This window comes from Mus pahari, chromosome 16 (assembly GCF_900095145.1).
Source record: "Mus pahari chromosome 16, PAHARI_EIJ_v1.1, whole genome shotgun sequence".
Taxonomy (NCBI): Eukaryota; Metazoa; Chordata; class Mammalia; order Rodentia; family Muridae; genus Mus; species Mus pahari.
This window is the reverse complement of record NC_034605.1, coordinates 29,914,953-29,929,133: the sequence shown is the minus strand read 5'-3', so window position 1 is coordinate 29,929,133 and position 14,181 is coordinate 29,914,953.

Genomic DNA, 14,181 nt, shown 5'->3' with positions numbered 1-14,181 from the left:
AACAAGGACATCATGAGTTTTTCTGGCAAATGGATGGAACTAGAAAATATCATTCTGAGTGAGGTAACTCAGACCCCAAAGGAGTACATGATAAGTACTCACTAATAAGTGGATATTAATCAAAAAACTACAGAATACCCATCAGACAATCCACAGAACTCAAGAAGGTTAAAAAGCAGAAAGGCCCGAGTGATGACTCAATCTCACTTCACAATCACAGGAGGCAGAGGGAGGCAGGTACATGGGTGTCAGAGGGGACAGGGAAGGGAAAAGGCAGAGGTGACAGGGAAGGGAAAAGGGGGAACATAATCAGCTATTGGGGGCACATGAGTGGAACCCCAAGGGCCAGCAGAAAGAGTGGAAACAGGCAACCTCAGGAGGTAGAAGGGAAGGGGGCCCTCTAGAATGTACCGGAAACTTGGTAGGTGAAAGAAACGCAGGACTTAAAGGGAGTGAGGGACCTTAGATGAAATGTCCAATAGTGTGGAGAGGGAACTTGTAGAGTTCACCTCAAGTAGAAAGAAAGGGCATTAAGTGGAGGGACGGGGTTGCCATCCCACAGTCAAAAACTCTGACCCAGAATTGTTCCTGTCTAAAAGAACTTCAGAGACAAAAATGGAAAGGAGGTCCAGTGACAGGCCCAAATTGGGATCCAGCTTAGGGGAGGCTCCAAGGCCTGACACTATTACTGATACTATGGTGTGCTTACAGAGAGAAGCCTAGCGTGGCTGTTCTCTGAGAGGCCCGACACACAGCTGAAAGAATAAGATGCAGATACTTATATCCAACCAATGAACAAAAGCTGGGGATCCCTGTGGTTGAATTGGGGAAAGGGTGGAAGAAAGTGAGGAGAAGGGAGACCCCATAGGAAGACCAGCAGTCTTAACATAGACCCCAAGATCTCTCAGACACTGAGCCACCAATCAGGCAGCATACACTAGCTGATACAAGGACTGCCTCAATGAGAGAAGACACACATAACCCTCTAGAGACTTGAGGCACCACGGAGACAGGAGGCCTGGTGGGGTTGGGGGGCATCCTCTTGGAGATAGAAGAGGATTGGGATGAGGAACTAAGTTTGAGAGAGGACTAGGAGAGGGATAATGACTGGACTGTAAAAATAAGATTAAAAATAAGTAAAAAAACTATCCACCCATGGCTGAGTTTCTTTACACCGGAGATTCAGTAATGGTTCCACTTCAACAACTCAATAAATGTAATAAAACTCAGGAATGGGCTTAAAAACAAAATGCTCATCTCAAGAGATGTAGAAAAATCTTTTAAAAAATCCAACATTCCTTTATGATAAAATTTTTAGATAGACTTGGACTGGAGAGAACATATTTCCACATAATAAAAACTATATAGGAGAAGCCCACCAGCAGCATCCTTCTAAACAAAGCAAAACTTCAAACAACCCCACTAATGTCAGAAATGTCTTTGAGCCTCTCTCTTTTTCAATATTGCACCCAAATGCTCTGGCTGTAGCAATAAGGTAAGAGGGTAAAAAATAACGAGATAGTAAAAGATAAAAACAGAATCAAACTATCCCTATTTGTGTATTATATGATACTGTGCATAAGGGAGTCCGCAAATTCTACCAAAATAAATCTAGAAACAAACAATTTCAGTAATCTGGGAGGATACAGAATCAACTTACACCAATCAGTAACTTTACTACACCAGCAACAACCATACAGAGAAAGAGATCATGAGCACATTCCAGTTGATAATATCATCCAAGAAAATACAATACCAAGGGATAATTCTAATCAAGGAGATGGAGGACCTCTAAACCCTTGAATAAAGAAGCACACTTTAGGAAATGGAAAGAAAATTCCATGCCCATTGGTCAGTCAAATTAATATTGTGTAAATGGCCATTCTACCAGAAACCGTTTGCAAATCAGTGCAATTGCAGTCAACCACCACCCATCTCTTTCTTCACTGAAATAAGAAAAAACTATCCTAAAATTTATATGAACCATAAAAATCCAGGACAGCAAAAGTAAATCTGAGGAAAAACACCAAGCAAGCAAGCAAGCAAGCAAGCAAGCAAGCAAGCAAGCAAGCAAGCAAGCAAGCAAGCAACCAACCAAGCAACCAAGCAAGCAAGCAAGCAACCAACCAACCAACCAACCAACCAACCAACCAACCAACCAAGCAACCAAGCAACCAACCAACCAACCAACCAGCCAACCAACCAACCAACCAACCAACCAAACTAAAAGGAACAAACAGAACCAAACCTGATCTATTAAGAAAACAGTGTTCATTGTGGAAAGTGCTGCAACAACTAAAAATAAATTTCACATATGATCCAAGTATACTACCTCTTGGCATGTAACCAAGGGACTTGACATTCTACTTTACACATGCTTGCTGACCAAGTTCATGATAGTTAGGAAATGAATAGATAATACAAATGTAGTACCTCTAAACTATGGGAACTATTCAACTGTGAAGAAAAATGAAATCATGAGCTTTGCAGGCAAATGGATTGAACCCAAAAAATTCATATTGAGTAGTGATGTAACCCAGGCCCAAATGCATTCATATGTTCTCTTTCATTGATGGCTCATACCTGCTAAGTTTTCGATATGAGTACAAATTCTGGAACACCTGCAGAATGCAAGAAATTAAAATGTGAAATTATGTAACTATATTATTATCTCAAAAAAATCAACACTCATTATAATACAACTTATATAAAAATACAAGGAAAATGTTTTTAAAAAGTTTTAAACTAATTAGCATAATGTTCTAGTATTAAAGCATATTCACGTATAAAATTCAATTCAACTTTTAAAATATCTTCTTAAAGAAAGTTGAGTTTATAAGGTTAAGGAACAAAAAATATTTGGTGCAGAAAAGGCTGTTGAGGACAAGATGTCTCTAACAACCCCCTCCCCCATAGCTTGGGGATCTATACTGAAGAGGATGCAGAAAGACTGTAACAGGCAGAAGTAATAGATGACTCCAAGGAAACACTGTCATCTGCACAGAACGGGACAAATGTGCACATTAACTCAAGGGCTGTGATGACATGCTTATGACCTGGACAAATTCAAGCCAGATGGCATCCTCATGCTGAGAGGGGGAAGGGAACATGAGGTCTCACCCTAAGGTAAAAGCTATTTGCCATTGATTTCTTCTGGAGAGGAAAAGGCCCCATACCCAGAAACAGTTGACCAATACAAAAAGAAGTCTGTGTTTATTTCTTTTAGTCTGTTTTTTGAGAATTTTGCTTTACACTATTTGTCTTGTTTGCTTGCTTCTTTGTTTTTACCAGTTTCTTGTTTGTTGGTTTTAATTTCTATTTATTTATTTTTATTTGAGAGAGAGGGGCATGAAGTTTGGTAAGTTAGGAGATGGGGAGAATCGGGGAGGAATTGAAGGAGAAGCAAAACCATGATTAAAATATGTTGTCTGAAAAAAAATCAAAGATTTTTTTTGAAAAGAAAAGGGAGGTTTGAGGGAGAATATTGGAAGAAGGAGAAAGGGGGAGTGAAAGAAAATGAGAAATCACATGTTAGGGAGGCAGAGAGAGAGAGAGAGAGAGAGAGAGAGAGAGAATGAAGCAAGTCTATAACTTCTTTTAAGGAGTCTATAACTACTAATCAGTATACTCATCATCCTTCTATCAAAATACAAGCATGACAGAACAATTTATTCTAAATACCTTATCAAGCCATGATTTAAGGTCTGTTACTAGCCTATATATTACAAGACAAAAATTAGTGGGGAAATAGTTGGCTCGAGTGTTCTGCTGAAACCATGCTCAAAGTGAATATAATGCCTGACAATTAACTTTTTAAAAAAAAGGATCATTTGCATACACCATTCTACATTTCAGAACACACACACACACTCTCACACACATACAGAGAGAGAGAGAGAGAGAGAGAGACAGACAGACAGACAGACAGACAGACAGACAGACAGACACAGAAACACACATAGTAAATACAAAACTAAAATATTTTCCTATGGTTCTAGGCAGAGACACTCAGCCTGTGTAGACTAGATTTACAAATTTCACATCTGAATTATAGAGACTTTACAGATCACTGGTAAGATGTGCATCTTGCAACAGTTTAAAATATGGCTTCTCTGTTTGCCATTCTCCCTGTACTAGAGTTTATTATTACTAAAAGAAAAACTGTCATAAAATAAAAGGACCTCAAGCATATCCCTGACAAAACTGGGGTATACCTTACTATCTACACAAAACAAAAGTGATTACAAGTAAAGAGCGCCTTCTACTTCAAGACATTTTAGAAGTTAATCTGGCTTTGCTATAATTCACAACAACAAAACTTGTTTTTTTTTTTTTTCTTTAAGAGTATTAATGTAATTATTACCTTGGGGATACGTGGAAAGGAAATCAGAGTAAACATTGCTACCAATGTTTTAAAGCCTGAATCACATATTCTTTATGGTTTTGTTATCAAAAATACCAACAAATACCCACTTATAAAACATTGAAAGGAACATTTAGGATTCTTAACTAGAATACTGGAAGGATGACTCAGTGGTTAAGAGCAATTGCTGCTTTTTCAAAAAGATCTTGGCACCATTTCAAGCATGTTTGTTGAAGGGCTCACAATAGCAGTGCCTCCAGTTAATGGGGAACTAGTGCTCTCTTCTGATGCCTACAGATACTACAAATCACAAAACACACAGAGATGGAGAGAGAGAGAGATAGAGACAGAGACAGAGAAAGACATAGGCGAGGCAGTTAGACAAGACAGATAGACAGGCAGACAGACACAGACACAGACACAATCAGAGAGAGAGAGAGAGAGAGAGAGAGAGAGAGGCAGAGAGAAACTCCTAAATAAAACTAAATACATCTTTAAAAATAAAAGATTCCTAACAATATTATCTACATATAACCATAAGATATTCTTGTAATGCATACCTCTCCTCTGTATTGAAATAAACACACAAAATCATGGGAGGCAGAGGGAGGGAGGAACCTGGGTGGCAGAGGGGACAGGGAGGGCAAATGGGGAACATGATCTGGCATTAGGGGCCCTGCGGTCCAGTAGGAAGAATGGAAACAGGCAACCTCAGGATGTAGGAAGTTGAGGAACCCTATAGAAAGTACCAGAGACCTGGGAGGTAAGAGACTGTTGAAGAGAGGGACTTTAGATGAAATGCCTTACAGTCAGGAGAGGGTACTTATAGGGTCCACCTCTAGTAGATAGACAAGGGTTCAAGTGGAGGGATGGACTTGCAATCTCATAGTCAAAAAACTCTGACTCAGAATTGTTTCTGTTAGAAATAACTGCAGGAGCAAACATGGAGAAGAGCCTGAGGAAAATGAGGTTCAGTAACAGGCCTAGATTGGGATCCAGTTCAAGGGGGAGTTCCAAGGCTTGACACTATTACAGATGTTATGATGTTGTTGCAGACAGGAGCCTAGCATAGCTGCCCTGTGAAAGGCCCCACAAGCAGCTGAATGAGTCAGATGTAGATGATGATATCCAAGCTATGGTCTGAAGTCAACCCCTGTGGCTGAATTAGGGAAAGGCTGGAAGAAGCTGAGGAGTAGGGCAACCCCATAGGAAGACCAGCAGTCTCAACTAACCTCGACCCCCGAAATCTCTCAGACACTGAGCCACCAGCTGATATGAGGCCCCCAACACATATATAACAGAGGACTGCCTGGTCTGGCCCTAGTGAGAGAAGATGCAGCTAACCCTTGAGAAACTTGTGGCCCTAGGGACTGGGGAGGTCTGGTGGTGTTTGGGTGGGTGATGGGCATATACTCTTGGAGATAGGAGAGGACAGGTATGGAATGAGGAACAGTCAGAGGGCAGACAGGGAGGGGGATAACATCTGGACTGTAAAAAAAATGAAATAAAAATAAAAAAAAATTTAGATGGGTAGGTGGCCATGTGGTGGCCATGTCTATCTACTAGAGGTGTTTTTTTTTTTTTTTTTCAGGTTCTATCTCCCCTCTATTGGGTATTACAGTTAATGTCATCATAACCCCCAAAAGACAGGAAAGAAATGGGAAAATAGAAAAATGAGGTCACCAAGTTAAAGAGCTATATGTGTTTTGAGAATATGTAACTGAGTACAGCTTGTTTGGCCTGAGAAACCAAATATGGTCAAGGCTTTTACAATCAGTGCATTGGTGAAGTCATTAATTAGCAAGTCACTAATAGCTACTGAGTTAAGGAAGTCTACCTATGATATGAAAAAGATCTATCCCACCTTCCATTCATTGGTTTGTTCATTAATTCATACATTCAGTGATCTATTCATTAAGTCAACCCTGCAAATATTGGAGTTTTTCCTACTTTTGCCTAGAAGGCAACAAAGTATGTAACATGGAAAGCTGTCCTGAGCTTAGCAATTCATGCTGGCCTATCACTGGTAGTAAATGTGCCAAAGCCCTTGTCACTGGTATTATGACTTGAACTCACTTCTCTGATCCTGGGTCAAGAAAAAAAAATTACCCCCAATTCTTTTCTAAATACAAGGCACTATGCACTCAAAACCTTATATATCAGAAACAGATTTTAAATTAATTACTCAACAATCTTCATCCTTTCTCCTTCTCGTGAAAGAATTACAACTTGAAACATGGCAGTCATATTTACTGAGTGGACTATAAGTTGCTGAATAGAGCATGAATTTCCCTGAACGTGAAGGTGTACAGATTTCTTCTAAAATATAGAGTTACCTCCTATGTTTCTCCTTTCTTTGTAAGGCTAGCATTACTCAGTAAAACAGAAGCTATGGCTTCAGAATTGAGCATCTGTAGAAGGGAACCTCAGCTACCCTAAGGTTACACTCTCAGTAGTCAAGAAATGCTATTGTTCTGATGAGCTATTCTGATATGGGGGCCTGAGTCACTGGTATAGTTCCATTCCAGCAAGGAGAACTGAAGAAACAAAAAGACTATCAGCCTAGTATCTCCTAGGAGCCCAAGTGAAGCAGGCAGACATCAGTGGTCCCCCTTGCAGATTGTCAATATGTCACAGATTTCCTTCTTACTCAGCTCTTATTCTTACTAGATTCTCAACTGGTTAGGTATGGTGCATTCAGGTAAGGAAGGACAATACCTTTTGTTCAGAACTGTTTAGATTCAGTTCTTGATTTTGTTCAAAATGCCTCACAAATAGAAACAGAAATAGTTTCAAAAAAACATCAGGGCATCTAGTTTTCCAATCCAGTTGACACATGAAATCACTTCTTTCTAACACAATAACATCTAGAAAACTGCCAATTGTATGTTTGGGTGCTTTACATTTTATTTGGCTATTTGATTTGTAATGTGCTGATCATCGGGATTTAACAGAAACTCTGAATGAGCGATTTTGTTTCCCACTTTTTGGACCAGATGTTTGGCAGCATACACACAGGATAGAATGTAAATGGTTTCCAAATAAAATTAGGCCCGGATTTTAAACTCTTCAGAGAAAGCTACATGGAAAGAGAAGAGTAACAACCATCTCCAGGAGACTAGCATATTGCTTCCTCACTAAGAGTTTTCTCAGTTTTCTCTTGATCTGTAGACAGGTTCAATCAATGCTAACTGGATAAAAATAAATACCAGTCACAAGGTATCTGCCGACAAAAATACATGGTCTGCAGGTTTTACAACACTAAGTATTATTTAATTCAAATTGAACCCTGGGTATATTATTCACAAGAGTGTCTTAAATTATGAACACTGAGAGTTTCATTAAAAATCAATAATTAGAAATTATCAAGTTCTTCACAAATTTCCAGCAGAGTGATTTTTCACAGAGTAATACTTACAAAACTCTTCCTTCCTTCCTTCCTTCCTTCCTTCCTTCCTTCCTTCCTTCCTTCCTTCCTTCCTTCCTTCCTTCCTTCCTTCCTTCCTTCCTTCCTTCCTTCCTTCCTTCCTTCCTTCTTTCCTTCTTCCTACCTTCTTTCTTTCCTTCCTTCTTTTTCCCTGTGACATATTGATAGAAGGTGGAAAGACAGGAAAGGCAGAGAAGCACTGAGAAATTGCAGCATCACCTTGGCATTCTATTTTAAGCCCTGTACATAATATGTTGATATTTTTTGGATACATTGTATAGATTCAGTATCAAGCAATACTTTTTAAACAATACATGCAAATTGGATATTTCCCAATTTACATGATTTTCACTTACGTCGAAAAAACAAGGAAATGCTTCATTTTCTTTCTACTCTGTAGTGATAAAGACGAGGCCAAGTTTGTGGTGCACAAAATGCTCCATCTTAGTTCCCAGCTCCACGTGGTGATGACTCAGTTCACCACATGTCATAAAGAATTGAAAGAAAATGAGCTTTTAAATTGCATTCATCTTATCATTGTTTTATTTCGGGGGAAATAGGAGCATGGTTAAAGCCAATGAAATATGTCATCCAGCCAAAGGTATTTAAGAACATACCACACTGATATAAATTTGAGGAGAAGGGAAGATGAGGCATAGCATATACAAAGGAAGATGTTTTGAACTGGAAACCAACAACCACAGCTAAGGAAATAGAGACCCTTAACTGTATGTAACACGATGGAAGAAGAATAGAACCTGAGCTGTTCTTGAAAGGTGTTTTCTAGACTACTAATGAACAGCAGCCCTAATAGCAAGTAGAATGGAAAATACTAAATAAAATAAAGCATTGACTCCTCTTGCTTTTGCTGACATGACATTTTCCCCGGCCCCCTTCCCCAACCTACTCTCCAAAGATACTTTCTACACAATTGGTAGAAAGATGATTTATTAAAGCCTGAGAAAGAGCATGCCTTTCCTCTGTGTAAATATTTCCAGGTAGTCCTCATCATTAGAAGCAATGACCTGGTCTGTCTTTACTGCTTTGACTCTATCCTCTGCCTCTTACTTAGAATCTTCAATAAAATCATTTTGGTATAATCATTACTGTATGATGATCACTTTGTGATGACCAGCAGTAATGGTCACTGTGTGATCATTATTGTTTGATGTCAATGTGGCATAAACACTGTGTGATAATCATTTATTTTTTATATTCTTATGAGGTCATTTGAAAACAATATTTAAGCATATCCTTCAAATTCCAGTTTAAAAACATTTTTTCTAGACCCATTTGGTATGTAGAGGCTTGATCCAGCTTAGTGTAAGGCATATGAGAGAACAATGGTTCCGGGTATAGCTCATAGATCTAAATAACCTCAGTATTACATTATCATAGAATAAATAGATTATAAGCTTTAAATATGTGAAGAGTTCAGTTTTAAGATGTCCACATATGTAACATGTAAAGGGGAAAAAAACATGACAGGGAGAGTAATTAGGAAGTTAGAAAGAAAAGAAGAAAGGAGAAGAGAGGAAGAAATGGAAAAAGAAAGGTGTATTTATGTATGAAAGAAAGATGGGTAGATAAATAGAATGACAGGCAGGAAGGCAGACAGTCAGACAAACAGACAGATAGCTGTGCTTTTAGGAAACTTACATTGCAATAAATGTAAAATGGAGTGATTATGTAACACAATGATTTCTCAATTATATAAGTACAATGGAAGTATTAAAGTTATAAATATAAAACAGTCAACAAGGGACCAGACATGAACATTTATTGTAATTATTTTTTTGTACTCAGCCACATTAAAATAATGGTTGACCCTGGAATAAGGATTTTAACCATTGGATAACTTCAGGTGAAGGATAGTGAGAAGATCTTGTAACCAGTGGTCTCTGATGGAGCAGAGCAGGAAAACCAAAATGGTTTTATTGGAGGGTGCAGGCAAGAAGTAGGGAATAGATTCAAAAAATAAAAACCAGGTCATTGTTTTTAATGAGGACTACCTGGAAAGATTTACAGAGAGGAAAGGCATGTTCTTTCCCAGGTTTTATAATGATCTTTCTACCATTTGTGTGGGAAAGATTTTGTAAAGTAGGTTGGGAAAGGAGCCTGGGAAAAATGTCATGACAGTGAAGGCAAGATGTGCCAAAAGGATAGTTAAATGCTGGAAGGAAGGAAAAGGCCAGGTTAAGGACATCATTCTTTGGACTTAACAGTTGGAAGATGAAGAAGCACATAGATGTGAAGCCAGTGAGTGAAACAGGTTTCCATATGAGCAGATCTGGAGCAGTTGGAATGACTTACTTTTGATCTCTCAAGTAGAGAGTTTAGGGGCTATGCAGCATGGGCAATGTTGGCATCCTCTATATGAATTGACAGATCATCTCATAAAAGTGTGGAAGAAAAGGATAGCCCAGGGCCATGATGCACTGCACATCTGTGTAAAGATTTATCAACTCAAATTCTCAGTATTCTACCAGATGTTTTATTTGTTTTAATGCCTTAGAATGGAAGATAAATCGATCAAGTTATCCAAAAAGCTGACAAAGAAGGAATTAAAATGACTTATTTTGTTCAAACTTCAATCCAGGCAACTTTCAGAGTTCTGAACTATTGTTAGTAAATGATATTCAGAGATTTTGTTAGGTTAGTCATTTGGTTTGGTTTATGCTTTTGCATGTTAGAGATGTTAGAGACTCACACTACAGACCAGGCTAGCTCTAAAGTCAGGGCAGCTTTCCTGTCTCAGCCTCGCATTGTGCAGAGACTACAGACTTGGGCCACTATACCTGGTTTCTATGTCTATTATTTTGTTTAAAAATAGACATATTTGAATATTTCTCTGAAATCCTAATACCGTTTTATATGGCAAACTTGTTTTGTTTCAATATACAACAATTTTCAAATTCCAGTGTAACAAACCAATCACAAATTCAAGGCCTTTCCCTTGTTTCCTTTACTCCATGAATAACGTATATTTAACTCAACAGTGATTGCAGGTAGGTTTATGGGATGGAAATTATGTCTGGCCATTCAGTAACCTTGACATAGTAAAATGACTTGAAAAATGTTCCTGCTATTTCCTCTAAGATTTTTTTTTTTAGATCGTACTATAATTACATCATTTGTACCTTCTCTTAGTTATTATCTGTGAAGCTTGTAGATCTTTAAATGGAAAGTAGAAACTCTCCTATTCCCACACCTAAGGAATTCTATTTCAGCTGTAAAGTTGCTTTATAGAGCCTCTATACGACTCATACAAGTACTCCAGGTGGTAACAGTCAAATATAAGGCGAGTTCCAATTTTATTTTATTAGTGTACTTTACAATCCTACAGATACACAAGCTTCATAGCTCATAAACACCAAGGTCTTGAAGACTTTACCTTCCTATAAAGTGCCTTTTGGAAAAGGCTATTGCCTCCAATCTGTAAATATATTGCTACCCTTGAGGGAGTCCAGATTTATCTCTTCTCAATTTATAAGCAAATCCCCTGTTAACCTATCTCACCTCTTCACCAGTAATGAGCTGGTTTATGATTGATAGCTAGTGAGTCCACTGAAGGCAACTGCAACGAAAGTTAAGAAAATAATGAAGGGAGGAGCTAATAAATTCAGCACTATTTAGTGGATGAAATGAAATCAACTTTATAGTGAGCAGCTCCCATGGTGAACAAAGAACTGATGGTTTCATGTGATATGTCAGTGATGACAATAGAATAGAAATTATTCCTTCAATAGCTAGAAATTATTCCTTCAATCCAGCAATCCAGTACTGCAAAGCTGTTTCCCCAGCAGTCCCAGTGAATTCCTGCTGATAAATAGTTACTTGTTCATTCTTGTTTTCCTTTCTTTCAATATTTTTACTCACATTAAGTGTGTTACTGTCTTTTATATATATATATATATATATATATATATATATATATATATATATTCGTTTTTTTGATTTTTCTTCAAGACAGGGTTTCTCTATATAGCCCTGGCTGTCCTGGAACTCACTTTGTAGAGCAGGCTGGCCTCAAACTCAGAAATCTGCCTGCCTCTGCCTCCCAAGTGCTGGGATTAAAGGCGTGCGGCACCACGCCCGGCTACTGTTATATTTTAATTGCACTTAGTACTCAGATTCATAATGATATCTTCACATAAGTATATGATATGCCTTGACCATTCTCGACCCTACTACTTTCCCATTCACCATCTCTGCCATCTTAGAGGGTTTTCTTCATACTTGCAAGGCATATACACATATGTTATTGTATATGTCTCTATAAAATTCAGGATCAGCAAATAAGAGAAAGCATGATATATGTACTTCTGTGTCTCACTTAATTCCTTCAATATCAGTGTACAGCTTTATCTGTTCTCTTAAATATATTAAAAAGTTAAGTCCAGGAGTGTGAATTCTCTATGAAAATTACTAATGCATTTATGGAAAAGACCCAAGGGAGCTCTCTTGACCTTGATTATCAAAAGAGGGCTAAGAAGAAGCTGCCATCTATGACCCAGACACAACGTGCCTTCTGTAAGACCTCCACCTTAAATTTGCTAGACTGGAGAACTGTGAGAAGCTTTTCTTGTCTAACGCCTCTCAATTGAATGAGCTTTGTTATAGTGTTCAGAAAGCATACACACATGTACACGTAAATGCATACACATACGCACACATATGCACACACACACAATGTGGACAATGAGATCCTGGAATGTATATGACATGCTGTAGACTTCATAACTATGTCAAAGCCCCAATGAAACCTCTCTTCTGGGAATGATCAAACTATTGCATCTTGGGAGCTTATGGAAAGCCTCTATGAATATATTGAGCTTAATACTCTATTTCTTTTTAATGTTAAGTTGTTTGAAATATTGTATTTCAATTACTTTCATCTCACACAAGGATAACTAGGGAGAGAGACGTCATATCAACCTTTCCTTTTTAAAAAATAATGTTAGGAGGATTCCTATATTAACCAGGTAAGGGTATCATTAAAATGCAAGCAAAAATAGAACATGAGATGAGGAGATAATATACTTTGTGAGGCGCTTCCTCTGTAGTAATGTGACCTAAGTTGTATCCTCAGCTCCTACATACACATCTGGAGGTGATGCTACACACTTGTAATCTAATTACCAGGAAGTCTGAAACAAATGGATTCTTTGACCTGGAATTCCATTCACCTTCAGATTCTTTAAGAGACTCAAAATATTGTGGAGAATGGCTACAGAAGATACTTAATGGCAATAATGTCAACAACCTTTGGATTCTACAAACACACATTTGTACACACACACACACACACACACACACACACACACACACAGNTAGGGAAGAATAAGAGGAGGAAGATAATAAGGAGGAGGAGGAGGAGGAGAGAAGACTGGCTTAAACAACAGAAGTTGATTTTGGTGAACTTTAATTGCCTCAAAAAGGGCCTCCATCGAAGTAATAGGCATAGAGCTTTATCACAAATTCTCCAGAGACACACTTCAAAGATTTTTGTTATGTTTGTTATTTTCTGGTATCAGTTCTATTTCAGAAAATAAAAATCTGTTCTTTCAGATGACCCCACATTAGGCCTATCATTCTTGTCTCTGAACTTCCTACATAAAGACATTAAATAAGAAGATTTGAGCTACGGCCTCACAGCAGTCTCGATGGTGTCTGATATCATGACAATAAGTTTCAGTTTACTTTGTCTCATGACAGGGACTGCTTTCTTGAGGCTTATCTGTCTCTTGAGGCCTATCTGTCTCATAACTGTCAGTCTCAGCTCTTTCTAACAAGGACTGCTCCCCAACTTGTTTGTTGCCCTTCTATAATAGATCATTAATTATGAAATGATAATTTGATTCCTGGGCAATGTCTAATCTAGGAGATGAAATTTCTCACATGAGCCACCGGCATGAGAAATGTGGTCAGTTTTTTTATGAAAATAACACTTTGCCATACTCTGGCACAGAACCAAGGGAGGGTGGGTTGCTCAGGAATTCTACATATGCCTTTCAATAGACACATAGAAATATCACTGTTATACCAAGGGCCTGATAAGCATTCAGCTCACACGTGAACTTCCTCTAAGCGAGATTTAAAAGATACAGTAGAAGATTGATCACACAGGCTTTTGGCCACATTTAAGTTTGCTAAAGACTGAGTTCCAGCATTCTTTAGCTCTTCCCTCCTTTAATCCTTTTGTTTTTTTTTCTAATGTAACACTTTCCTTTAAAGCCAAGACACATGCCCATTCTTCCGGACTGACAGCATCTGAGATCCAAGCACTATTTACTGTCTACACCATTCACATTTATGGAATTATCAATACCATGCGTTTTCTTTTTTATAAGAAAGGACTTAGTTTGTTTATATCTGCTCACCATTTACC